The following is a 25,916-nucleotide window of genomic DNA, read 5'->3' as shown; positions in this document are numbered from 1 at the left end:
TCTTGATCGAATGCCGCAGGTGTTCTATGAATCCTTTCAATGTCTATATTGCCCTCTTGTTGTAGGACTTCAGGGCAATTTTGCTGAATTATTTCTGTTAGTATAGAGTCCAGGTTTTTATTAATTTCTGGTTTTTCTGGAAGACCAATTATTCTCAAATTGTCTCTTCTAGACCGGTTTTCTTGGTCTGTCACTCTCTCATTGAGATATTTCATGTTTCCTTCTATTTTTTCAGTCTTTTGGCTTTGTTTTATTTGTTCTTGTTGTCTTGAGAGATCATTAGTTTCTACTTGCTCAATTCTAGCCTTTAGGGATTGATTTTCGGCCATAATCTTCTGGTATTCCTTTTCAATCTGTTCATTTCTTGTGTTCAATTTGCTTATCAGTTCATTTGGTTTCTGAGCCTCGCTTTCCAGTTGCAAGATTCTACCTTTTAAGCTGTTATTTTCTTGCCAGATCTCTTCCATTTTCCTCAAAATCTCAGATTTGAACTCTTCCATAGGTTGTGAGGAGTTTTCCTTATTTGGGGAGGATCTGGATGGTTGTTTGTTCTCCTCCTCTGTTTGCTCGGTTGTCTGGATTTTCTCTGTGTAGAAGCTGTCGAGTGTTAAAGACTTCTTTTTTTTGTTATTATTCTTTCTCTTCTGAATTTCCTGTAACTGGTTAGCCATCATTAGCCCAGCAGCTTCTCAGGTTTATCCTCGCTCTCAGTGTCTGTCTGAGATCTATTGGCTCCTGAGGACTGAGATCTAGTTTTTTCCAAGGTCAAGCCCCCTGGTGGATTCCCTTGCTTGAACCTCTGCAGGAGGTTTCTTTACAAGTCTCAGGGCGCTACTTCCACAGTCGTATACCCGTCTGCACTGGTTCCCCGCTTGGGCTTTAGTTCCTGGTTGTGTTTACCTCCACCCACGCCTCTGCTCAGCCGGCGCTCCGCTCCCAGAGTCCGCTCCCGCACGAGCTCAGATTTCGCGTGCGTTCTTGACTTAATGGGGTCCTAAGTCTTGCTGCTCTCAGGAACAGGTCCCGGAGCTGCTGATGACTCGATGGGTGCCCCAAACTTGCTCTATTTCTTTTTAGCTGGGTTCAGAGCTATAGGAGAGTGTGGAGGGGGTGGGGGTGGGGCGGTTGCTCAGCTTGCGCTTGAGTGAGAGCCCTTTTTAGCTTGGAAATGTCTCGATTCCACGTACCTTCCACGCTGTGTCCTGTTGTGGGGTTCCTCCGTTCGTCTGGACTTGTTTTTATGTCCCCTTGAGGAGTTTTGTGTGTTTCGGTCAGGAGAGGTTTAGAGCTGCTTCTTACTCTGCCGCCATCTTAACCCGGAAGCCCACACCTCCGTGGCTTATAATTTTAATGAAGCACTATCAAGAGGAATTAAAAAAAACTTGAAAAGATTTACCCAAATTAATACAGAGAGAATTAAGCAGAACCAGAAGAACATTATACACAGTAACAGCAATATTGTATGATCAACAAGAGTGCATAACTTATTTTCAGCAATACAATTATCCAAAATAATCTCAAAGGACTCAATGAAAACTGCCAGCTGCTTCCAGAGAAAGAACTAATGGAGTCTGAATCCAGACCAAAGCAAACTACATTGAACTTTTTTTTCTCTTTAAGTCTTCTTACACAAAAGGATAAATATGTAAAAAGTGTTTTACATGATTTCACATGTAACATCTATATCAGGTTGCTTACTACCTCAGTAATGAAGTGGAGACAGAGAGAGGATATTTAGGACTCAATTTTTTTTTAACATCAACAATTTTTTACAAGTAATTGAGGAAAATAAAATACTATCCTCCCCCAAAAGGAAAAGTATCAGCCAGTTGCAAGTCATTTTAGCTCTATCTACCTCAATTTCCACAACAATAAAATAAGGATAATATTATTATTTACTTCTCAGGGTTGTTATGAGGATAAAGTGAGATATTTGTAAAGCATTTTCCAGACAGCATCACCACCACTACTATGACCACCACCACCATGGGAATATTGTTATCTTTTAAACAGAGATCAAACCAGAAGCAGCAAAGGGTGATGATCTAGAGTTGTTTAGACTATCACCTATTGCATATCCCATTTTTCTAATGAGTTGAGGAAGAGACCAATTTTCCTCACTATCTTCTCCATAATCCTGATAAGGGGGACATACCCACTTCCTTTACTCCTTTCCGAAAGTCACAAGTATATGTGGTTAGATATCACCAGGCTAAATCCAGAGATTTGTGAGGGCAAAGCAATAAGAAGGTGGTTTAGTAGATAGTAAAAGGCAGAAGAAAGCTGATGAGCAAAGTCCTGCCTCATGGAAACATGTTTTTTTTTTTAATCCATAGGTGCCAAACAAAGTGTTCTGTGAAGTCCCAGAGGAAGGTTGTTAATATAAGGAAGATCATTTAAGGCTTCATAGAGTCACTCAATCAGTCAATAAAGATGTAAAGATTCATTAAATAACTGCTATGTACAGGGCATTATGCTAAGCACTAGATAGAGAAAATAACATTTTGGATAAGTTTAAAAACTGTAGGCATTCAACAAGTAAAGAAATAAAGGAAGGAAATTCCAGATATTGAAGTAGAAAGTGAACGAAAATACAGAGATCATCCTTGTACTCAAAATTAATTTTTAAAGATCTCCCCCACTGTCTTTACACTCCAAACCAAGTCTATAGTGTAATTCAGTCTATCCAACAATACATAGCATTTATATGGTGGTATAAAGTTTGCACTTGAGCCTAAGAAAACTTTGTGAGGATCAGTAGACATGATTATTTTATTATTATATCCTCTTTAAAAATTCAAAAAACACCAAAACTCAGAGAGGTTAAATGAATTGCCTATATTTACAAAATGTAGAGTTAGGAGCCCTGGTTTCCCTGCCTCCAAGTTTATCCCTATACATCTTGGTGCATTAACTTTGTTCTAAAGTCCTTCAAGGTCTAATTTTCATTGCACATTCTCCATTATAGTGACTCTCTTCCTCCTCTGAATCATATCAAATATACATATAGGTTGAAATACATGCTTTATTTTTTCATTAATTAATTAGTTGCCCAATACTTTTTAGCGTTTTTGAGTTCCAAATTGAGTTCCAAATCATCTCCCTCCCTTCAGCCTCTCCCCCATCCATTGAGAAAGCAAGCAGTATGATATAAATTACACATGTGAAACACACGATTCTTGGTAAATTATTATTTATAATATCATTTAATCCATTTATGGAGATAAAGTTCCGTGTGGTCAAGAAATCTCTCTTTATTAATTCTTCTGCATCCCCAGAAATAAAACACATGTTAGAAAAATATTTTCTGAATGTGAAGATGATGGGTGACCACTGGTTACCAATAACTCACAAAACTGATAGGTCTTGCCATTGTGTATTTAGATATAGACTAAAAACCCTCTATAGAAAATACACAAAATGTATAAAATTAAAATTGGTATATGGAAACTTTTACCATAATCCTAAAGAAGCCTGGTTCTAGAAATAAATATGTACCTGGAAAAGGATTTAAGGGGAAAGCCCACATAATTGGACTTTGCAATTGCATTCTAGATTTATTTTTTTCCCCTGTAACTCCCTTTTGCATAACTTGAAGTGACTTGACATGCAAGTATAATATCAACAAATAAGATGATTTATTCTGCATTTGGCTGTCAAACATTTGTTCAAATACATCCCTAGAATGTTTTTAAATCATCTATTAATTGATCTCTAATAGAATCCTAGCTTATTGCAAAGACTCACATTTAGGAGATTTTGAAACTATTCTAGTTCCTACATGAACTCATTTTGTGGTACTGGTCGCTGTATCTCAGTTTTCAAATGAAAAGAAAATTGTGCCTTACCATATGTCCTTGGTTGTTGTGAAGTAAGATGACATATGTGAAACTGTCTTTAAAAACAGAAAGGACCAATCACATATTATTGTGCATATAGCTATTGCATGTTTCACTAACTCCAAATAAGAGCAAACAATGAACATACTAAAGTGGTGGACTATATTCAAATTTATATTATATAAAGTTATAAGAAAATATGGTCATTGGTTCCAGCCTAAAAGAAATATTTATTAGGAATTCACACTTCAGAGGGACTCTTTGTTTATACTAATCCAGAGCTGAATGTGTTATTCATGTGACATAATAGGGATAGAGACCTGGGTGATCTCAGCTTTGAGAAATCTGGGTCCAAATATTGTGTGTGACATAAACTCTAGAGTCTTAAGTCACTTCTCAGTGCCCCAAGGCCACCATCTGAGACTTTAAGTTTCAAATAGTTAGATTTATAAGGAGTTTCTTAAACCCAAAGAAATCACAGGTATAGAAGAAAACAAATAATTGTTTTGAATGTAGCTGTTATTAATTTTAAAAAGAGAAATAGATATAAAATGGGGCAAAACAAATAGAATATGAAGCACAGACCTCTTTCTCTGTGGGCTTTCCAAAGAACTTTTCCACAATCCATGGTCATGTAAAAAATAAAATAAAATAAAATAAAAAGATAGGATGAGTTTGGGGGGAAATAATATGGTTTCTTCCATACCTTGAAAAATCTTCTTTCTCATAATCTCCTAGTTTCCTTTAGAAGTTGTTTATACCTATTGGTTTATTGTTTGTTTTCCCAATTCATTGATGAGCTCCTGGAGAACAACTTTTCTGCAGAGAACATAATTTTCCTTTCTTTGAATCCTTATTGTTTATCTCAGTGACTGGTAATTAGCAGACCCTCAATAAATAATTTTTGACTGAATGACTGACTGATCTGCCCTGGCAAAAGAATTTACATTTGAATTAGAAAATCCATTCATATTGACTCTTCTACAACACCTATTCATATCTGTTCATTTGAAACCAGAACTTCCAGTGCAAATAAGTGGTACAGTGTACAGAGCACCAGGCTTGAATTTAGAAAGATTTTAGTAGGCAAGTGACTTAAACACTATTTGTCTATTTCCTCATCTATAGAATGGCGATAATAAGAGCACCTCTCTCCTAGGGTTCTTGTGAGGATCAAGTAAAATACTTGTAAAGCATTTAGCACAGCATTTGATGCATAATCTTCTTATTTTACATTTCTGATTATAGTCCTCCAGGACAATCTGTGTTGAGCACTAATTGATTATCTTTCTAAAAAAAACTCTAAACAAAATACTAAACAAGACTGTTATGGCTACTAATAACTTTCTACCATTTATAAACACATTGAAGGTCAACCTTTAGCAATATCATATAAACTATATAACTAATTCTACAAATAGATGAAGTTAAAAACTTCAAATAATACAATATTTTTCTGTGTGTACAAGGTTAAATCTTCTGATTGTTTATTTTTCTACTGAATTGGCCCTATTTATTAGTTGTTTTGACATCATGTAGATACAGTTGATTTATATTTTATTTTGTACTTGATTTCTTTTCCAGGAGAAACTATTATAATTGTTTTTATTAAAATGTGTTTTACCTCTTAAAGAGTAGAAATATTGGCTGTGTGTATCAATCAAAATTTTATCATATTATCTTATAATCTTCAAAAATAAATGATTAAACAATAAAAATTAAAATGTACATCAATTATGTTGAAGGATTTTTTTTTTGCTTCCTTTGCAGTAGGACATTTTTTCATTCTCAAAAGCTTCAGAATTCCAAAGAACAATTTGATGGTGCCAATAATAAATTTCAGACAACTAAACTGAGTAGAAATAAAACAACAAATTTAACTGCATTTATATTAAAGCAATTTTCTGTCCATCAGAGAGATGAGAAAATTAATATGTAAACCATTAACTTATACCCAGATGTATTGTTCTCAGTCACTGAAAAAGAAATTTGGTGATGTTATCACTAACATTTTATTGCTTTCTCAAAGGGAAAATCCTTTGAAAAAATTACTTTACTACATTCCAAAGATGTTCATTAAAAAAACATATATTTTGAAGGAAATCACCCACGAATTATAGTCAGGCTTATTTTCTTTAGTCTCTTCAGTTTTTATTTCTATTATATGGGGAAGCAAAATGTGGCAGTAAAGTAGGAGATATATATTCATTAGTATGTATCTATGTACACAAATGTATATTTATATATGTATACACAGAGGCATATCCACATAAAATACACATACGCTATATACATATTTTAAAAATATAGATTAGATATATAATTATAATCTTAATTAATTATTATTATATCTATAGTAAAATTGAGTTTCTAATTATAAAAAGCTATTTATTCCCAAAACAATAGGACTATAGACAGGTTAACCATAAGACCTTTGATCTCTTTGGTATAAGGAATGATAGGAGGAGTAAACTCTATGAATTCAAGTTAGCAAAGTTTTTGCAAAGACTTTTCTTTCTTTTATTCTTAGATCCTTACCTTCTCTCTTAGCTTTAATTCTAAGGCAGAAGAATGGTAAGGGCTAGGCAACTGGGTGGATCTAGAAATTTGCCAAGGTCACACAGCTAGAAGTGTCTGAGGTCAGATTTGAACCCAGGTCTATCCAACTCAAAGCCTGGCACTCTATCCACTGTACTACCTACTTGCCACTTACAACTTATTTTCTTAAGTATTCTTTCTGGGTACTGAGAAGTTAGATAAATTGATCAGAGTCACACAGCAAGTTTCTGTAAGAAGTGGGACTTGAACCCAGGTCTTCCTGCCAGTTCTCTAGCCACTACATCAAATTTCCTCTATCTCTTCAAAAGGAAAAAGATAGCATTTTGACACTTTATATACAACAGGAACATGTTATGATTCTATTTTTTCTTTCTTTAAAAAGTATTTATTTTTTCAAGATTAAACGTTGATACAATTTTTAATAATCAGCTTCTGACATTTTGAAATCCATGTTCTCTCCCTCCCTCTCACCCTTTCCTCCTCCCCAATACAGTAGATATTATGATATATGCTGAAAATGTGTTATCATACAATACACATTTCCATGTTCATCATATTGTGAAAGAAGATACATTTCATCTCACATGAAAGAAAAATTCATGGAGGAAATAAAATGAAGAAGGGTATGCTTCAATGCTTTAATCTGCATTCAGACTACATCATCTTTTTCTTTTAAAAATAACTTCACTATTTCAGTTTTTGGGGAAGAGACATGTTCTTATTAATACTTACAAATATACACAAAATTCTAGAACACAAAATTAGGAACCATAAAAAGCTACATTCCCTTTTTGTAAAGGGAATTTCATTAGCTCAAAATAGATCTCCCTCTTAATATGGAAGGATGTATATACCTGCTCTCAGAATTACCAAGAAGCTAAAGATTTGGGAGTGTTTTTTCCCCTCCAATTTACAGAGGAATATGAAAGCTATATAGATTAGCAAAAGACAATAAATAATATCAGAGGTAGTGGGAAGGTTATGAGAAAATGATGGAGTTGGATGAATTGACCTTGGAGATCTCTTCTAATGCTCAATTTATGCTCCCAAAATGCATTCATTTTTTTCATCATCCTCTCCCCCTTCTCTTTGTCTTCCTCCTCTTTCTCTTTCTATTTTTCTTTCTTCCTTCCTCCCTCCTTCTCTTTCTTTTTCTTTCTTTCTTTCTTTCTTTCATTCTTTCTTTCTTTCTTTCTTTCTTTCTTTCTTTCTTTCTTTCTTTCTTTCTTTCTTTCTTTCTTTCTTTCTTTCTTTCTTTCTTTCTTTCTTTCTTTCTTTCTTTCTTTCTTTCTTTTCTTCCTTCCTTTCTTTCTTCCTTTTCTCTCTCCCTCTCCCCCTCTTTCTCTTTCTTCCTCTCCCCTTCTCCTTCTTCTTCTTCTCTCTTTATATATGCACATATACATATATCTTTATTTTTATTAATTTGTTTGTTGGCTACATCAAAATTCCATAGATATCAGAAGGCATCACCCAACGAAAAATTATATATAAATGTTGTCTTCCATATTTCTATTTATCAGTTCTTTGTCTGGAGGTGAATATACACATTTATTTTTCAAACATTAATTCTGCAGCTGTATATAATGCTCTCTTGGTTCTCATTTCACTCTTCGTAATTTCTTGTAGGTCTTTCCAATTTTTTAAATTCAACTGCTCATCATTTTTTATGGTGCAGTTTTATTCCATCACAATCATATACTACAGTCAGCTTTTCTCCAATCATGGTCACCACCATGTTTTTCTGTTCTTTGCCACCAGAAAGAAAGTTGCTCTAAACATTTCAGAACATATAGGTTCTTTTTCTCTTTTCACTGATCACTGCTGCTAGATCTAAGAATATACACTTTTAAAGTAAATCTTTGAGCAAAATTATACATATATATGTGTGAAAAATATATGTAAATACACATACATATCTGTGTTTATTAGGTCTGTTTCCCAAAGAGATAAAAGTTAGGGATAAAGGACCTACCTGGACAAAAATATTTATAGCAACTCTCTTTATCATGACAAAGAATTACAAACTGAAGGAATGTCCATCAATTGAGAAATGGCTGAACAAGTTAGGGTATATATAGGCTTGTAATGGAATAGTATTGTGCCATAAGAAATAACAAAGAAGATAATCACAAAAAAATATGAAGTGGTGCAAAGTGAAGTGAGAAAAAACAAGTAGAACATTATATGTAGTAAAAGCAATAAAGTATAGTGATCAAATGTGAATGCCAACTATTATCAGAAATGCAAGGATCTGGTACAACTCTGAGGGAGACTCTTGGCAAAAGAGTCTATCCACTGTAATAGAAACAACTGATGTGTGAACATAGATTGAAGCATGTCATTCTTCACTTTATTTCCTCCATGAATTTTTCTTTAGTGTTAGAGATAAGGGTCTTTTTCTCTAGGGGAAGAAAACATTGATTATGAAATATCAGAAAATGATTATTGATGGCACTTTGGACAGTGTCCCAAGTTGCCCTCAAAAGTTATATCAGTTCACAGCTCCTATAACAGTGTATTAGTGTCTCAATTTCCCACACCCCTCCAATATTTATCATTTTCCATTTTTGTCATATTAACAATTCTGATAGGTATGAAAATATTAAACTTTTTTATTGTCTATTTTTTCTTTCTCAATATGACTAATATGGAAATATTTTATATGACTATAATCTATATCAAATTGCTTGCCTTCTCAAAAAATGATATATACAGAGATGGAGGAAGGTAATATGAAGTAAAATTTTATTTAAAAAATGAAGTTTCAAAATTACTTTTATTGTAATTAGAAAAAAATAAAATGTAAAAATTTCACAAAAAAATAGTTTTATACTTCTTGAGTACCAAATGCATTTGAACAACTTTGTCAAATATTTCCAAAAGATGAAATATTTGTTTAAATGTGCTTATAGTGGGTAGCTCAGTGGATTGAGTCAGGCCTAGAGAGAGGAGGTCCTAGGTTCAAATCCAGCCTCAGACACTTCCCAGCTGTGTGACCCTGGGCAAGATACTTGACCCCCATTGCCCACCCTTACCACTCTTCCACCAAGGAACCAATACACAGAAGTTAAGGGTTTAAAAAAAATAAGTGTGCTTATAGTGGCACATTCTATGTAGCAGTGATGCCACATACATTAAAGTTATTCTGACAACTAAATGCCATATTTATTAGTGCTTTTGTGTGATTTCCTCTTCAACTTAAAAACCATGCTCAATTCTACTAAGTAGTGATGGTAATGGACTTCTAGATATTCCATCAGCCACAAAGTTATTTATTAAGTCACTTCTGTGGATCAGCCATTGTGCTAAGTGCTGGAGATACAAAGAAAGTCAAATATGTGGCTTAAACTATTTCCTGAAAAATATTGCATTTTATATCATTTATTCTGGATACTATTCTATTGGTAAAGAGTTCTAAATAGAGAGCAGTTTCACTGATGAATATTAAAATACCCAAATGTTATCATTTTCTCTTTTTTAACATTTATTAATATTCATTTTTAACATGATTACATGATTCATGTTTCTACTTTCCCCCTTCACTTCCCGCACCCCCTCCCATAGCCGACGCACATTTCCACAGGTTTTATCATGTGTCATTGATCAAAACCTATTTCCAAATTGTTGTTAGTTGCATTGGTGTGGTAGTTTTGAGTCCACATCCCCAATCATGTCCTCCTCAGCCCATGCGTTCATGCATTTGTTTTTCTTATATGTTTCCTCTCCTGCAGTCCTTCCTCTGAATGTGGGTAGCGTTCTTTACCATAAATCCCTCAGAATTGTTCTGTGTCACTGCATTATTGCTGGTACAGAAGTCCATTACATTCAATTTTACCATAGTATATCAGTCTCTGTGTACAGTGTTCTTCTGGCTCTGCTCCTTTCACTCTGTATCAATTCCTGGAGGTCTTTCCAGTTCACCTGGAACTCCTCCAGTTTATTATTCCTTTGAGCACAATAGTATTCCATCACCAGCATATACCACAATTTGTTCAGCCATTCCCCAATTGAAGGACATACCCTCCTTTTCCAGTTTTTTGCCACCACAAAAAGCGCAGTTATAAATATTTTCGTACAAGTCTGTTTATCTATACTTTCTTTGGGGTACAAATCCAACAATGGTATGGCTGGATCAAAGGGCAGGCATTTTTTTTATAGCCCTTTGAGCATAGTTCCAAATTGCCAGCCAGAATGGTTGGATCAGTTCACAACTCCACCAGCAATGCATTAATGTCCTAATTTTGCCACATTCCCTCCAACATTCATTACTCTCCCCTTCTATCATTTTAGCCAATCTGCTAGGTGTGAGGTGGTACCTCAGAGTTGTTTTCATTTGCATTTCTCTAATTATTAGAGATTTAGAACATTTTCTCATGTGCTTATTGATAGTTTTTATTTCTTTATCTGAAAATTGCCTATTCATGTCCCTTGCCCATTTATCAATTGGGAAATAGCTTGATTGTTTATACAATTGATTTAGCTCCTTGTATATTTGAGTAATTAGACCTCTGTCAGAGTTTTTTGTGATAAAGATTTTTTCCCAATTTGTTGTTTCCCTTTTGATTTGGGTTGCATTGTTTTTGTTTGTACAAAACCTTTTTAATTTAATATAATCAAAATTATTTATTTTACATTTTGTAATTTTTTCTAACTCTTGCTTGGTTTTAAAATTTTCTCTTTCCCATAGATGTGACAGGTATACTATTCTATGTTCACCTAATTTTCTTATGGTTTCTTTCCTTATATTCAAGTCATTCACCCATTCTGAATTTATCTTGGTGTAGGGTGTGAGGTGTTGATTTAAACCTAATCTCTCCCATATTGTTTTCCAAATTTCCCAGCAGTTTTTGTCAAATAGGGGATTCATGTCCCAAAAGTTGGTCTCTTTGGGTTTATCATACACTGTCTTGCTGATGTCATTTACCCCAAGTCTATTCCACTGATCCTCCCTTCTGTCTCTTAGCCAGTACCATATTGTTTTGATGACTGCTGCTTTATAGTATAGTTTAATATCTGGTACTGCTAGGCCCCCTTCCTTCATATGTTTTTGCATTTATTTTAATTTTTTGTAATTTAATTGTATTAATTAATTTGTTTTTAATTTTTTATTATTTTACATATATAATAATTTTATTGTTTATTTATTTCTTAAGTCACGAAAGTCAAAAGTTCTTTGCAAGAAACAAAACAGGCAAGTATAAATGTAATAGTGTTTTTCGCTGGCATAGTAAATAACTGCTTATTTGATAGAGAATGGCTCTTTATGTCCCTACACCTTTTTGGTGTATCCTTTTTACTCCATTCAATATCACTTCTATATCTCCACATATATATTTTTCATCAAAAAAGGTTGATACTGTAATACATATATGCAGAATAATATACACATAAGTTCTTATTTGGAGGGATCATTAGTTTACATACTTTAATAATAAAATGTGATGTCTCCTGTTGAGAAAAATGGATTTTGGCTTGTGAATGGAAGATACAGTGATTTGCTAGTAATTCATGAGACATTATATAGTTTTAAAAATAATAATCATTCATATTTGAAATTGCTATTTGCATTTGATAAGAAATTAGAATTTCAATTCCCCAACTTTTCTATAAGTATTCTCTTATTCACTATCCTGATAGTACATAAAATTTCAATTTCACATTTGATCCAGATTATACTTGTATGATGCCAAACAGAATTCTACTATGTAGAAGACCAAAAATTTTCAGTATTCCCTTTAAAAATCTCCTCTTTCTCCTAAAGTTTGCTTCTCAAACCTCAAACCTTTGTTTGATACTGAATCATTTATTTTATTCTTTATGTTGCTTCTTTTCCTTATGTAATGGTAGCCTTTTGGGTTTTCATGAAAATTACTGATTAAGAGTATCATGTATTTCTAATGTACTTTTTTTGTTCCTTTTTATATCTTTCTTTTGTTTTGTTTCATTTAATTGAGGGATGTGTTACACATTTTTCTATTAAATATTCTGACTAGGTTTTGATATAATTTTCCAAAGATTTTATGTCTTTAATATATCCTTTTCATTATTAGGTAACATTTTGGCAGCTTGCATTAAAATTATTTTTAATGTTTTCAATTATATTGTCTTTCTCTACGTAGATTTAAGTCAGACCTCAATTCCACTAATTTCATCTTTTTAGGCTTAGCGATTGTTACTTTTTTGGATTGTTCAGCATTGATTGGTGTGATTTAGATTTGAAGATATCATTGACAAAAAAAATGTACAAAATCCTTGGCAATAGCAGGTAAAACGTGTTTCCATTTCTGTTACTATATAGTACAAGCAAATAATAAAAAAAATTGATATCTTCTATTTACAACTAATTCATTTGTAGTTTTCCTACTTTAGAGATGGGGGCATCTGTGCTGAAGCATTTTTAGCAGGTAGGCTATTGTTATTTGTGATTTGTACTAATGTATCTTGACTTCTTGTGGCACTAGAACACCACAGAGTGCCTCTCACATACTGACCCCATGCCATTCTAGTTTGAGAGTTTTGAGTTGTCAATCAATAGTCCTATGCTATATTTCTTAAATTCATTAGATTAGTTATGTTGTTCTTCTCTCATTCAGCAATACTCCAGAGTACTTCTGAGTTTCAGGGTTCTTGACAGAAACATAGTAGCAGTTTCAGAACACACATAGTCTCTATTGCACATCACTTGGTCTCATACTCTCTTTATCTTATTATTGCCTCCCTCCCTCCCATGGTAAGGATGATTTGGTTTGTTTCTGCATGGAATATTTATTATTACTAATGTGGTTATTCACAGTAATATTAATGTTATCATCATCAACAAAAATATTATAATTCTTCTTGTTGTTAGCTGTTAAAATTCCTGGGGAGAGTCTATTTCACAAATAAAATAAGTTGTACTCCCAAATCTCTTCCTAGATTATGTTTTTAAAGAGTTTAAGCCACTTGTAAGAGGCTTGCCCAAGTTAATGTGCTTATAAATTGGTAAGTCTCATTCTTTGCCTTTTTCTATCTTCTTCCACTTGGCACTCCTCACATACCAGTGTTTTTAATGGTTCTTATTGTGGAACTTTTTATAAGTCAAACAGTACATGCCACTTGTCTATTTAAAAGATGTCAATGTCTCTTTTACAAAAGATATTCTTATATTATGAAAAAAACTTCACAAAAGCAAATAAACAAAATGCTGAGTGCTCAGCAAGCTCCCTGCCCCTTATTTTAAAGGTCTCATCTACTCTGATCTTTTCCAAAGCCGTCTTATCCCAGGAAACACCAATTTCATACTACTCTCTTTCTACAACTCCTCTTATATTCATCTTTTGTTTTTGTGTTCTCACTGCCATTATGATAGTATAGACTTCTCATTTCAATAAGATATCCCAGTCATTCTACTCTGCTTCACTCTCTCCTCTCATTCATCCTTCATTACCACTGCAACCAACAGTAATGTTTTCAAAGAAGTTATTTGATCATGTATTAAAAATGTAAAAAAAAAAAAAAACTTCAGTGGATTAACTTTTCCATCAAAATGAAGCTTAGAGGGGGCAGCTGGGTGGTTCAGTGGATTGTGAGCAAGGCCTTGAGATGGGAGGTCCTGGGTTCATATTGTATGATTAAAAGGCAAGGGAAGGGGGCAGCTGGGTAGCTCAGTGGATTGAGAGCCAGGCCTAGAAACAGGAGGTCCTAGGTTCAAATCTAGCCTCAAGACACTTCCCAGCTGTGTGACCCTAGGCAAGTCACTTGACCCCCATTGCCTACCCTTACCAATCTTCCACCTATAAGTCAATACACAGAAGTTAAGGGTTTAAAATTTAAAAAAAAGGCAAGGGAACACAAGATATTCAGAAAAAAAGAATATAGTATGAATTATTAAATTATATTGGAAAGATAACAGCAGAACTTTGATATTAAGTACAGGATTCTGAGCTTCATTTTTTAATAAACAGTCCTTGCAGTATTAGAAATTTGCCCCCAAATTACCATTTGAGGTTTATAAAGAAAGTTTTTTGATTTGAACCTAGGACCTCCTGTCTCTAGGCCTGGCTCTCAATCCACTGAGCTACCCAGCTGCCCCCTATTCATTTATTTTTTAAGCCTCTTACCTTCTGTCTTAGAACCAATACTGTGTATTGGCTCCAAGGCAGAAGAGTGGTAAGGGTAGGCAATGGGGGTTAAGTGACTTGCCCAGAGTCACACAGCTAGGAAGTGTCTGAGGCAGATTTGAACAGTTTAATTTTCTATCCCTTTCTCTGGTGATTTAATGACTATCTATCCAACTATTAAAATTCAATCCTAGCTATGCGTCTTCCATAAAAATATCCCTTTGACTTCTGTCATGAAAAATCCTTTCTAGGGGCAGCTGGGTAGCTCAGTGGATTGAGAGTCAGGCCTAGAGACGGGAGGTCCTAGGTTCAAAGCCGGCCTCAGACACTTCCCAGCTGTGTGACCCTGGGCAAGTCACTTGACCCCCATTGCCCACCCTTACCACTCTCTTCCACCTATGGGCCAATACATAGAAGTTAAGGGTTTGAAAAAAAAATTTAAAAAAAAAACCTTTCTTTATAAACCTCAAATGGTAATTTGGGGGCAAATTTCTAATACTGCAAGGACTGTTTATTTAATTTTTTACATCTTCCTTAACCCCAAGCATAGTGTGCTATGTGCAGTATATTTTTCAATCTTTTGGTACATGAGTATTACAAAAGTGAAAATTAATGGTTGGACAATAATTTATGAAATTATGTAGTCTCCAATATTTATTATATCTTGAGTCAGAAATTTATTTACAAAATAGAGAGGAAACATTATCTATCCTATCTTAATCCAGGCAGAGATTAATTAGATCTCAACCAGGAAGGTCAATAGAGAGTAATCACGCAGCCTCCTCAAAGATGGAAGCTAGTCTCTCCAGAAATTATGAAAGGAGTCAGCTTTTCACTCACCCCACAAAGTAGTCCAGGATTCAGAGTCCAAGTCGAAGCCTAGTTCCAAGCCCACAATCCAAAGTCACAATCCAAGCCACAGACTTCAGCTAAGTTCCCTCAAAGACTCTCTCCAGTCGGAGACTATCTCCACAAGACTGACTCAAGCCACAGGATTCATGGCTTTTTATGATGATTTCTTGTCCCTGCCCCTCTTCACAGGGGCCAATCACAGTTTCCAAATTGTCTAGCATTGCCCAGGGGGCAGTGTTTATGGGAACCAATTCTCACATTCTGATTCATATTTCCTGTGAACACAGAAAAGGGTTAACAGATTCCTGGCTGATTGAGTTTCTGTGGGTGTAATCTCTGATCATAGGAGTCACAAATTTGTCCCCCCTCCATCCCTAGTTAAAAGGGTGGAGCTCTCTAAGTAAGTGACTTGTGAGTTCTCCAAGTACCTTGCTAGGTTCTCATCTAGTACTAAGTAGAGTGTTCAATCTTTTGTTGATTCAATTCAAAAGTAGACAAAGCAGAGTTGATCCTGTCTTCAAAATCTAAGTAGGTGTAGTTAAGTTATTGTTAACCAAAGTTAGCTCCAACTAGGCAAAGAGAATAAGGGATTCCCTTTCACAGGTGTAAACTCAAAGAAAACAAAGAATTCCCTTTTACAGTATGCTAATTGTCAGTAGATTTCAAAATCTGTCTTATTAGTATTTTTATATTACTATGAGAGGTCCTTGCTCTAACACAAATGACTTAAAAAAGAGATGAAAGGTAAACAATTAAAGGAAATTCTATCATAAAGTAGGAGATCTGAGTTCCTCTATGATGGTAAATTATCTCACCCTTTTCTTTCTTCTCTTTCTACGTAATCTTTGGAAGGCTATTTAATTCACTTATCTTTGATGATATATTAAAATATTTATTGCAAACAATCAGAGGATGATTGTGTGTAGATAATATCAACCTTTAAACAATCACAATGATTTTTTTTCAAATTCACAAAATAAAACCTACTATTCAAAATGGGTTTTAGCACATGTTTTTGTGTTTGTGTTCTCTTCATCTAGCATAATTCCTTGCACATTGTGCACACACAAATATATACTGACTTGAATTAATTGTAAAAGAGAACCAGACATGCCAGGGAGAATGACAACTAGAACTTGGTGTTGGCCAATGGTAGGTAGAGGATAGCCACAATCAGTATCAAATGGAAAAGACAAAAAGTATCATATGGGTCCTTTGAGGTTGAGTTCTGAATCTGAAATATTGGATTAAAAAGCAAATTTTGAGTAGGACAGCCAGCATAAATGCCAAGAATGACTACATAAATTCTGAGTAAAGGGCAAGGTTGCTGCCTAGAAACCTAGGCTGGACAAGAAAGTATAAATGGAAGTATAGTATTAGTGAGGGTGGTATAATAATTTGGATTCAGAAGAAAGGACAAAATTAAGTCAGAAAACAGAGTCCAGACATGAAATCCAAGGATAGCATTTCTGATTCACATGCTACCTACATAATCATCTGGCTATTTTCTCTCCTGCTCTCATGCACCTATTTTGACATAGACTTTAGTCACCCTTCCTGCACTAGTTCAAACTCAGCAGTAAGCTCTCACTGTGAAAGACACAATGGGATTATAGATGGTAAAAGAAGGTCTGGAGGGGCAGGTAGATTATAAACATGCATGTAACAAACACATACACATATGTTTATATTTTTGCTCCACAAACCAGTCCCAAGTAAGGAACGGCAAGAAATGAGGTACAAATGAAAAAGAATCGTGAAAGTTCCCATGAGAGACGGGTGCACAGAGCAGAAGATGAAGAGGTTTGGAATCCATGAATTAGGTAGTAAAATCAATAAAGCCAGCTAGCTGGACAGAAAACAGAAGGTTTGGAAGTATCAGAGAGTTAGTTTAGATGAATACACAAGAAAACAGTTTAAACAAAAGAAATCAGAGGTTTAATTCCCATTAAAGAATGAGCATATGAAGGAAAAGGCAATAGCAAGAACTAAGAGGCCAAATTCTTTGTCAAAAGCTGGATAAACCAGATATAGCAACGGAGAGGGTAATATCATACCTTCTTTCCAAGAACAAGAAATCATTGAATATTAATGGATTTCATCCTAATGACAGGTAAATGAGATAACAGGTGTAATGGAGAATAATGGATTATATGAGAATCTATTTGGTACAAAGGAAAGAGAAATGAGAGAAAAATAGAGTTAAAATCTTACCTCTTGTAATATTTCTTGTTTGATTGTGGGTACATCACAATCTCTGTGAAACTCTGTGCCTTCACTTTTTTTTTTAAATTTTAAACCCTTAACTTCTGTGTATTGACTTATAGGTGGAAGATTGGTAAGGGTAGGCAATGGGGGTCAAGTGACTTGCCCAGGGTCACACAGCTGGGAAGTGTCTGAGGCCGGATTTCAACCTAGGACCTCCTGTCTCTAGGCCTGGCTCTCAATCCACTGAGCTACCCAGCTGCCCCCTGTTCCTTCACTTTTAAAATGAAGGAGTTGCTGAGATACCACCTTATATCTATCAGACTGGTCAATATGACAGAAAAGGAAAATGATAAATGGTGCTGCAGATGCAGGAAAAATGGTACAATAATGTATTGTTAGTAAAATTGTGAACTGCTGGCTGGAGGACAATTTGAAACTCTTCCCAAAAGGTTAGTAAACTGTACATTTCCTTTGATGCAGCAATGTCATTAGTATGGATGTATCCCAAAGAGATTCAAAAAAAGAGAAAAGTATCTTTTGTATAAAAATACTTATAGCAGTTTATTTTGTGGCAGGAAAGAATTAGAAATTGAGTTGTTTTTCAATTGAAGAGTGGCTGAACAAATTGTGAAAGATGATTATAATGAATTACTATTGTGCTATCAGAAATAACAAGAGTGATTTTGGAAAAACCTGGAAAGACGTACATGAGCTTATGCAAAGTGAGGTGAACAGAAGCAGAAGAAAATCATATGAAGTAACAGTAATATTTTTATGAGTAGCTAGTTATTCTGAGCAATACTGTGATTCAAAATAATCTCAAGAGACATGATAAAAAAATGCCATCTGCCTCTAGGGTAAGAATTGATTTTGATTGCAGACCAAAGCTTAGCATATTTCACTTTCTTTCATCTTGTTTTCGTTTTGTAGATCTATTGTTTGAGATCTCTTCCACAAAATGATGACTATGGAAAAATATTTTTACATGATTGTACATGTAAAATCTATAGCAGACTGCTTACTACCATGGGAAGGGGAGAGAGGTCAGAGAGATTAAGAGGGGGTGGAAAAGCGGGATGGAAAGGAATAATTTGAAATTAAATTTTTAAAAAAAATTAATGTTAAAAAAATAAAACGAGGAAGTTGGACAAAAACAAGAACTCTTAACATTCTAATGCTATGCATTTCTTTGATGATCTAGTGAAGACTATGCACACCTCAGAAGGTTTTTAAATGCACAAAATTAAATATACAAGGGTACAAAGAAAACCAATTATATTAAAACATAGTTTTGAAAATTAACAAAAATTATAAAGTTCCTAGACATCTACTAAAGACATTACTGGCTAGAGTGCTTTTGAGGTCTCTTAAAGCCTGAAATCTATAATTCTATATAGTATTTGGTTCTTAAGTTTTCCTAGACGCATAACCTGCATTTCAGTATCTCAATGACTCCTAGTTTTGGGGCTTTGTAGTTTTTATCTCAGGTCTTGCTATCTCTGGAATTAAGTTTATTTAGAATTGCTACTTTACTATTTCACAAGGTATAAAACCTTTTTTTAAAGTATTTCATGAAATATATTTTATACAAAATGAAAATGAATATTAGATGGTATTGCTGTCATACAGAAACTGAATGATAACTATTATAAAATGTATATATTTTATTGTGTTTATATTTGAAAGTTTGGATTTCATCTTTAAATGGAACAAAGTTAAGCTACTGACTGATTTAGATTTGATTAATGGACTTTTTTCTTTTGTTTACAGATTTTGTAATTGATATGATAAGGCATTTATTTTAAGTTTTTTTGGTGGGGTAAGAGTGGGAAACAAAATGATTTAGCTGATTATGATAGAATTACCTCAATAATTGCTCACTAAGTTACCTCACATGGAATATAGAAGTTTAAAATGAGTTAATGAGGTGGGGGATGGGAAAGGGGGAAGAGAACAATCAGAAAATTCTGTGTACAATGAATATGAATGAAAAGTGCCATGTGGTAGAAGTCTAGTATAATCTGTAATTACAAAGTAATACTTTTTTTTGGTGAATGTATGACCCCCAGCTATTTTGGGCATGTATTTGTTAGGGTAGAATAAAAATAATTCACATCATATGTATTATAGAGATAGTTATAATAACACTTAGGTATCCTTTAGAGCAGTGATGGGCAAACTATGGCCCGCGGGCCAAATGCAGCCCCCCTGAAATGTTCTATCTGGCTTGACTTATTCCTAATCTGATGAATACAATGAGTAGAATACAATACAAAGAAACTTCAAAAGAGTTGCCTTAGAAACAGACTGACAGATGAGCATTTCCTTTCCTTTGGCCCCCTCTTTAAAAAGTTTGCCCATCACTGCCTTAGAGAGCTTTTAACTCCTCAGTAAACTTCAGTGGCTCTTGTTCAACTCCTGGATAAGCTAATCCTTTCCATTTATCATTTAAAGGCAGGCTGTGAACCACTTAACCACAATCTACCTTTTTAGCTTCATAATATTACTCCATTTTCTATATTACATTTCAGCTAAACTGGTCTTCTTGCTGCTCTTCATTTAGAATATATTGCCCCCTTCCTTCTCCTACTTCTCTGTCCCCACCCTTCTACTTTGTGCCAGATGTCTTCTATGACTGGAATGAAGCACCTCTTCCTCTTTTAAAATCACCTGCTTTCCTGGTCCAGGCTATTGGTGATAACTTTCCCTAAAACTGTTTTAAAAAGATCTTATTCTATGGACTTTTAGGATAACTTCACAATCTCCCCTTAGGAGGATAAGATAATTCCCAGAATCTAATTCTAACATAAACTAAGGGTAACATAAAATAATATTCCAAAACAGCAAATATTCATTTACAGCAACAATAGACTTGATAAAGGATATTTGACTAGACTACTATGTTACTGATCTAAAAAGGTATTAAATAATATATAGATCACTTCTACCAAAAACAAATAAGGAGAGAAAAATATGTAAACATATGCAAGTATAAATAAATTAAAATCATAACAAGTCCCTGGTTAAAATTCAAGGTCCAGTGGAGATGATTTATATATCCTACAGGCATGAAGGTCAGGTTCAACAATATTGCAGTTACCCATCATCTACCATAGCTAAAGAAAGTTGCAATGTCAAAGGAAAAGAAAAGAATAGAAGTCTGATAAAAAGGGGAATGTGGTCCTCTAGTCTAATTTCTATTCCAATCATATGAGTAACAGGCCAGTTAGAGCTAAATAGGGATATATTTATTTTAACTTCATATCTTATAGTATGAAACAGAAAAGGCCACCTCAAAACTTTACCAAACTGACACTTCCCTGAATCTCTGCATTTACATTCACCACCTCCACAGAGCTTGGTGATTTGAGCAATCATATACTCATCAGCACTGATCAGTAGCTTGTTAGCAGTCCCTTTTTCCAATCAGCCTCAAACATCAGTTATAGTCTCTTAAGATTTATTAACAAAAGGCAGGTTTCAATAGTCTTAGCTTTGAAGTGGGCAATGTTGACAGACCTGCTATACATTGTTAACTGACCTTTCAACATCAAATATCAGTTATAATTTCATGAACTCAATTAAAAAAACACACTTAAATGAAAAAGGAAAACAAATTAAAAAGATCATATCTCAAACCCCATTAAAAATGTAAAAGCCAAACATATGGGTAAAAATATAGATTAATCACTTAAAAGCTAAATCTATTATCTCCCTAATATGATCTGATTATTTGGTCACCTGTAAGGCTTTGGCAGCAACTGCTTTAAGGAAAGGTAGTGTTCCAGTGTCCACTGCATCCAGTGTGGGTCCCAAGAATTGATTTATGACTCTAGAAGCTACCCCTCTCTGTTCATGTAAATGCAAAGTAAATGGCTTTCTTATAGTCTGGAATAACTAAAGAGAGGGAATTCAGAATGCCTTGTTTTAATTCTAGAAGAGCTAACAACTGTTGGGAATCTAACTAAAATGGTTCTGATATTGAATTTTCAGTCAGGGCTACAAGGGATTTAGTGATTTCCCAAAATAGGGAATCTGTCACCTATGCAACCCTTTTGCCCCCAAAATTGCCCTCAGCTCTCTCTTAGTAGAGGGAGCAGCAAGTTGCTGAATATCTTCAATGTGCTTAGGAAAAATGGAGTGGACTCCAAGAGTTAATACCAAGCCTAAATAATCCACCTTTGGAAGAAACCACAGAACTTTTGACCTATAAACTATGTTCCTTCTCCTGTGATCTCTAAGAAAAGAGGCCTAATGTCTTTCTGCCATGTCTGTGCATCAGGTACCACTAAAAACAAATCATCTACAAATTCAATCAGAAAACTACCCCTGCCAAAAAAACAAAACATATTAACTAAATCCTGTTATAAAATTTGTGAAAACAGAGTTGAATTCTCTACAAATCCCTGAGGTAATCTCATCTATGGCCCCTGGGAACCTTTCAGGGAAAAACACATATTATCATAGAATTGTTATGGATAGAAATGGAGAAAAATACAGAACAAAGATCCACAACGTTACATACGTATCTCCTTTCACTAGTGAATAAATTCCAATGACTTCTTTTAACTCCAGGATTAAATATAAAAGTCCATTTGACATTTTAATCTCTTCATAATAAGACTATCAATTGCCACTCAAATATTAGTATACTTTCCTCCCTTCTACACACTCTAGAATCCAGCTTCATTGTTCTACTTTCTATTCCTCATTCTTATCACTCCATCTCAATCTCAGTGTTATATAACTGGAATAATGGATAATCAACCTGAAGCCACATAGGAATCTCTCTGAACTCATCTAGGCAGGTCTTTGTACAACTATTACCAGACCTGAATTTTTAGTATTGTGAGATTTTCAAGAGCTTATATTCTATTTACATAGTTGTTGAAGATTCAAAGTTATCTTTACATTATGAGATATTTAGAGAGGATTTCAGTGAAAGAAAGAATCAGCAAAAGATAGAAAATCATTATTAAGAAAAAATGAAATCCTCCACTGAAGCTAGAGAGCATGGATATATAGAGGACTTAGCACACTCTGCAACTTTCCCCATCCATGACTTATAGCTCCAGATCCAGAGTCCATAAAGCAGGCAGTCAATCTTTGGGGAAAAGTTAGGTATGGAAAACTATAAAAGGTACAAGATGAAATATAATGTCACTGAGATGAAAGGTCAGAATAGATAGGGAGACCAGAAAAGACATGATTGACAGAATGATTCCAACCTGGGAAGACACAAGGGGGATGTTGCTTTCTTCAGTTAGAGACCTCCTTACAAAGCTGACCTATTTCAATATTTATATAATGGAAATGACAGAATCAAAACTTCACGGAGTTTCTTAGACAAATGATGATTATTAGGCATTTTGAAAATACACAAAAAGGGAGAAAAATATATATACAACACACTGAGTTGCATTCTGCATTATTAACATTTTCTCCATCATCCTCTTAAGGCTAGACAGTCAATACAAAATTAATCAAGACTTCATTTCTAGTGTTTGCCAATTTCTAAGGTATAAATTCTCAAACTGAAAATTTAACAATCTCCTCATCAAGTGACTTATCAAATGAAGGAATAGTTCATTCCTATATTTATATGAACCTAGGACCTCCTCTTTATCTGATTGCCTCTCCTGGAAAATTTTAAAAAAGTCTTTAAGATTTAAGAATGGTGCTATGAATGTGAATATCTAAGGACGGGGGTTGGGACAAAAAGAGTCAGAAGAAGGCCATTGGTAACAGTTACTGACAGTTGGGATCAGAGAGTGAATTCTAGGTAATTCTCCAGAGGAGGAAGAAGGAAAGGGATTTCCGGCGGAGAACTGAGAGAGGGAGGAGGAGAACATCCCAGCTCGAATCCAGTTCTGAGGGCTTCCTGAGGATCTTTCTTTGGACATTGAAACCCTGATTTCCCTGGTCAAAGATTCCTTTGCATCTCACCCAGCAAGACTTCAATCATCAAGTCAGCTAAGTTTGGGACTCCATTTTGGGAGCAATCTCTTCGGCTCCTTCTCCCATTACCCAACCTTGCTGACAGATCCTTTCCAGTTTGACTTGCAATTACAGAAAAGGATAGAAATTGAAACTGAAGGAGAAGGGACAAGGGGAGAGATGCTTAGGAGTGGGAACCCCAAAAGTTCCCACCCGAGTGATGGACCCCATAGAGAGAAGAGGGTACCCCAAAATCCCTCTGCCCTTCACCCCTTTCCCCAATCCCTATAGTGATATTAATAAAAGATATTCATTAGTCAGATAGTGTTCCGGAGTGCCTGAGAGATAAGGGGGAAGGGAATCTCAGCTTGGTCTGGCTGCCTCCATCTTGGAGCCAGACTACCCACTGTGAAGTTGGCTGATCTTGGGGGAGGCTTGTGTGAACCCTGCCCTTATTCAGAATCAGATTGGGGTGCCCAATAACTCATCTTATAGGGAAGCCTCGCCCCCTACTCCTGTGGGGTGGCATGACCATCCAAGTCACCCAGTTTAGGGGGTGACACCCCCTTTAAGTCTCAGCAGTACATATTTGGCAGGAGGGGAGAGCTAGAAGAGAGTCTCACCTCATAGACTTTCTCTCCCCTCCCCATCATAACTTTGGTTTCTGGCTCTCTTTATTATTATAAATATAAAGTCCCTTTTCCCATTCCCACTTTAAAATTAAATATTTCATAAGATATACTGTAAGGGGGAAAAGGGGTTTTTGGGGGGGGTTCAATATATTAAAAGTTGGTTGCCAGAGGATTGAACTATTATCAATCCTCAATTAAGAATAATCTCTAGTCAAAATTGACTTTTATGGAAGTTTATTTACAATTAATAAGAGAGAAAGAAAATAAGGAAATAAGAATCTAACCCAGTAGGTAATTTACTAAGATCCTCTAATTAATCCAAGTAGATCTAATTAACCCTCAGCCAGAGTCAGAGGGCCAGAGCCCCAGAGATGAATGAAGCAAAGATATTGAAGCAGTCTTACCAGGGTCTCAGAGTTTCAGCCAACACTCTTCCATGGACCAGAAGAGCTCCTTTATTAGCAGTGCTCTTTACCAGAAGTCCCCTCACTCACTCAACTCTCTCTTTTTAAAGGGGTCACTTATGTGTCACTTCCTGTGCCTCCCTTCTAATTTGCATGTCCAATCACAATAGACTCTTCTCGTAGGACTGCCTAGGGGGCAGTAAGTTGATTCTGATTCGTCACCCACTCTAGCACACTTGGGTTACAGACCTCCCAGAATTAGAGGTATTCTCACTTTTGGTGATTAAATCTAAAGATGGGCAGTGTGGACTTAATCTAATTATCACAACACTACCAACCCTAGGTTTTTGAAAGACTTTCTCCCAATATACCTTAAGAACCTTCCTTTCAATTAAAAAAAAATCTTCCAGCCTGTTTTCTGATTTGTTCCAAGGATAGCATCATAGTATATTTGCTGGAATGTCTGGAATAGTTTACTATTTCAGAAGTAATGATACTCATGATTATATTATAGATCTAGAGCTGATTTTGGATCTAGGAATTCTAGGGTTCAAGTCTTCCCTCTGACCTTGAACAAATTATTTAATCTCTCAGTGATATAGGCCAGTGGTGACAAACTCAAATAGAAATGGATTGATTGATGATTCATATTGAGTCAGGTTAGGTTTTGTACTGGGTTTGCCACAAAATTGACAGCTCTGATGTGGAACTTTCCAAGAATACAAGTAATCCTAGAATACAAATAAAGAAGCTTCGAGCCTTCACTGGTGTAAGAAGTTTTCTCTTAGCATGTCTCCTATGTCAATGACATCACAGGTACAATACCTATTCCTGTATCTTATTCACATATGGCAAAAGATAGATTGTTAATTTCACATCCATTTGATCTATAGTAATTTTCTCTAATGCTATGAGGAAATTTCAAATAAAAAGATTTCATACCTACTGTCTCCTAATCAGCATAGGCTACCACATTCCCAGAAATCTGTTCTCCTTCCTTGAATTATTTTGGCCATGTTAATTACCAAGCTGAATGAACTGCTGAGGGGTATATAGGTGGCTCTGACTGGCCAATATATAGACCACTAACTCCCTGGAAGTACACTGTACATCATGTATATGCTTAAATTAAAAAAAAAATAGCTTACATTAGCAATAACTGTCTCCGCAGAAGACATTTTCTTGGAATGAATGACCAGTCGGTGTTAATGGCATTCTTCTGTACCTTTAGCCATCAGCATCTCTCAGCAAGTCATTTTTTTCCCCAAACGCCTGGAGGCACAACTGTCATTGTTTTAAACACAGCATGTTTTAAATAATTGGGTTTTAATTTCATTTGAGTTCACTGAAAATAGATCAATACTATTCTGAGAGCAAGACAAAGAT

The sequence above is a fragment of the Gracilinanus agilis genome, chromosome 3, assembly GCF_016433145.1.
Source record: "Gracilinanus agilis isolate LMUSP501 chromosome 3, AgileGrace, whole genome shotgun sequence".
Lineage (NCBI taxonomy): Eukaryota > Metazoa > Chordata > Mammalia > Didelphimorphia > Didelphidae > Gracilinanus > Gracilinanus agilis.
This window is presented reverse-complemented; position numbering follows the sequence as displayed.